The sequence below is a fragment of the Quercus suber genome, unplaced genomic scaffold (genome assembly GCF_002906115.3).
Source record: "Quercus suber isolate HL8 unplaced genomic scaffold, Cork oak 2.0 scaffold_8, whole genome shotgun sequence".
NCBI lineage: Eukaryota > Viridiplantae > Streptophyta > Magnoliopsida > Fagales > Fagaceae > Quercus > Quercus suber.
In genome coordinates, this window is record NW_027069474.1 from 2763314 (window position 1) to 2767573 (window position 4260).

Consider the following 4260-nt stretch of genomic DNA (forward strand, 5'->3'; position numbering starts at 1 on the left):
AGGAAAAAGACTTGTATACCATTGACTATGAAGTTGACGTGAATTGTGTGAATAATACTTGACTTTTATTGGTCATAGTGGTGTGTGGAGTCTAGTTTTAAGTAGTTCCCCAAAAGTTTTTGTATGAGTCGGACACATGACAACGGTCGCACATTTGAAATAGTTTTTCAATTCACTGTGCAAGGCCTATCAAATGTTGTAATTATCTTCCAAACATTGTTGCATTTGAAATAGTTTTTCCATTCACTGTGCAGGACCCTGTCTAATGTTTTAATTATCTTCCAAACATTGCTATAAAGAATGATTCACATCAAATAATGGTTTCATAAATAAAAATTTCAAGTGTTCTTAAGGCATCAACATACAACATTTGTGTGAACGAGTTCTTTATATATTGAATTGTGTGTGAAACTGTACAAGGGATTACTTTTATGTAGGTAGACATATGAGTGATGTACAATAGTACAAGTAATTGAAGTGGTTTACGCTTAGGCTATGCGTAAAGTTGTGATTTACAACTATTTTGTGTTGGCTTTAATTCTGTGCCAAATTTGATTGTAATTATGTTCAATCTTATGTACAATATATTATTTGTGGGATTTCATTGTAAGGGTTGTCTGTGAGAAAGAGTGTGAAGACTCAAGGCAATTGAAGACCAAAGAAATTTTTGCGGGTAGCTCGCGAGAAGCCTTCCCACAAAGTGAAGCATGTGCTCAGCACATGATTGGAATGCGAAGAGTCATGACAGATGGTGACAACTGGTTTTCGCAAGTATCTCGCAAGTAAGGCCTTTTCGCGAGACACTCGCGAAACATTCTGTTTTGCAATTTTGTCATATCTGATACACCATGTGTCTACCTACACTATATATACCCACATTACCCACATATGTTGAGAAGTGTTTTTCAGAGAGAAAACCCTAGCCACAACCTTTGAGAGTTAGAGATTGTTATACCTACAATCCTCTACATAATCCATTGTGGTTTTCCTCAACTCCTACCACTCCATTTCCAAATCCTAGAAAGATTGATAGCCTAAACACTTATCACACCAATTCTGAGTGTAAAGTGAGGTTTTGGTGCTGTTGAGAAGCATTGGAAAAAGCCACTTGTTTGATGAATGCAATCAGGCTAAATTGCATGATCCAGAGAGCTAGAGAAGACAATGCTTAGCGAAGTCAATTAGTAGCAAGAGCTTGGAGGGCTCGAGTACATTGGGGTAGACTAGGCTTAGAGGGTCTTTTGTTATTCGTGTATTCCAACTTATTCTCTAGTGGATCGATTTACTGCTTAGAGGGCAGCGAAGAGGTTTTTCGTCGAGTTCTTCGGTTTCCTCTTCAATAACACATCGGCATGTTATCTTGTATTTGCATTCTTCTTCCCTACTCTTTTAGCTTTCATTTTACTATTGTGATTTGATGAATATGGATTAGAGCAGTTATATTATTTATCCGCTCGCATTTACTTTATTTCGCACTTAATTTAATTTAGAGTAAAATCAATCGAGCCGTAATTTTAATTTAGGGGTCTAAACAGCTCTTGTGTTTTCACACATATTCGAGCTTTCACTATGACATATGCTAACAACTCCCCTCGTCTCTCAAACCCAAGACGGAGGATGAGAGATTTACTTGAATTTGGAAAAGTTGATTATGAAAGTGTTCTGAGCGATGTGAATTGGTAAAGATGTTTGCAAGTTGATCTTAGGAAACAATAAAGTTCAGCTAGAGGGAATCTTGAAAAAGGCATTATTATGGGCAATTTGAATGACACTTAAGTTGTCACAACTGATAGGAGTGGCATAGGCAATGAGCACAACTAAATCTTGTAGCAACCGAAGTAACCAAAAAAGTTCATATGTTGTGTCAGCTAGGGAACAATATATATATATATATATATCCTCCATACTTTAATAGGCTTCATCAAACCGTCTCTTGTTTTGCTAGGAATCTAAGAGAGCTAGGAAAGAAACAGTGCCTCATAGTGGACTGTCAATCGGTGTGGATTCCCAACATAATCAGTATTATAATAGGCTCGGAGAACAAGAGGAGTCTAAATTTGCCAATTTAACCTTACTGGAGTTTGAATCAATATTAAAATAGGCGCAATATTTAATCCTAGTACTAGAATGTGCAGATTTTGTCAATTTTGTGATAAATATTGCGTACAAAAATTGTCAAATTCAAATGTGCACACTCCACAAAATACAAAGAACCTAAACACCATGTTCTTTGCCTTGCATGATAGTTGCCTTATTCTTATAACAACTTATACTATTACATAAATAATGTTTTGAGTAGCTCATGTGATATTAGCACTGAAATTCATATCAAAGATCTTGACTTGCATATCAAAGCAATAAACTAAGCATAATTTAAGATGATATAGAAATTGCAAAGCAAAAAACAAAATTAGATCTTTGTTGAAAATGCATAGGTAACAGAAATGTATGGAGTTACTTTGTAAAGGGATGGAGTTGCATTCTTAAGAATTTCATCCATCCAACTTTTAACACACAGAAATATGTGATCTAATTAATAATGAAAATAGATATATTCAAAAAATCAATTGTATCGTGTGGATGACGAATTGAAGAATAAAGTTATATATTATTTCATCTCCAGATTTCTTTATCTTAAGTTGGTATTTCTTTTATTTAATTAGATCTTTCACACACTATAAAATTATAAAAAGAAGATTAAATTACAAATTACACCCTTTAACGTTGATCAAAATTCTATTTAGTCCTGTAATTTTGTTCTTGTTCATTTCATTTTTTTAACTTTGATCCATATTCAATGTAGTCCTTCTATCCAACTCCATTAGTTATAATTCCAATAAGTGACTCAAAAAGAAAATTTTAAGTTATTTTTTAGTTTCTCAAATTAAAAAAAAAAAATCTAAAATTTAAGAAAAATATTAGAAAAAAGGATAAATCCCTTCAACTCTATAATCTTCATCACTCTCTTATATAGGAAAAATGGTACAATATCTTAGGTGCATTACATTAGATTTCATAATTGAATTCAAACACCTAATTGCATTGATTCTAATTATCCTTGGAAAAGATAACATTATTTGTTTTTAATCGGTCAATGCAACCAAATTATTAAAACTTAATTGGGAAACTAATAAATGGGCTCTAGGGTTATACTTAAGTTTTAAACACACCCCCCCCCCCCCCCCCCCCCCCCCTTCGAATCCCTCCATCCCCAACTATCGAATTAAAAAAAAAAAAAAAAAAAAAAATCTTTGCCTTTGTTTTTACATTCATCTTTTTTAAGTGATTCAAAATTAACCCTTCTAAATTTTACCATGCATGTCACTTATATCCCTTTATACTATACTAATCTTTGTCCTCTTCTACTTTTTAGATAACGCTTCTATGCTCATAATTTTTTTATTTTTAATTAAAAAAAAAGTGTAACACTTCTTTTATTTGTTTCTTTTTCCTATTAATATTGGTTATCATTTTGAATCCTTCTCCTTGTTTTGTTTTTGTTTTTTTTTTTTTTAAGGTTTTTTTGACTTGCTATTCTTACTTTATGATAAATTGCAAAGTACACCCCTAAAGTTCGGGGGTGTTTGAATTAATACCTTGGAGTTCCAGAATTTGGATTTTACCCTCTACAGTTCTATTCCTTTTGCATCCACAGTCCCTCCATCCATATTTTCCATTAAGTGCCACATAAATTTGCCCTGCATGTTTAGTTTATCCAATAAAATGATTTCATATCATTTTTGTAGCCTAATAAAATTTAAGTAATTAAAAAATAAAAAATTACATGCCATAATAAAAATGAAATGACATCATTTTATTGGATGACCTAACACATGAGACAATTTTATGTGGCACTTAACAGAAAAATTGGATGGAGGGGCTGCTGATGCAAATAGAATAGACCATTAGGGGGTAAATTCAAATTCTTAAAATTTAGGGTGCAAAATCCAAACATCACCAAACCTTAGGAGTGCATTTTACAATTAAACTTTTCCTTTATTTGAAGTATTGTCCTTTTTGAATTCTCTATCACCCACCACCACACAAAATCTAGCTTAAACACAATTGTTGATCCTAGATGTGTGTATTATTTCTCTGTAACCTTTTTTTGATTATAAATGATCAATTCTATATATATTGTGTAGAATAGTTGACATATTTTGTGCCAAAAGTATACCCATGTAAAATTTGTTATTAATTGTGGACCCATATATACAAAAAAACAAAACAAAACAAAACAAACAAAAAAAAAAAAAAAAA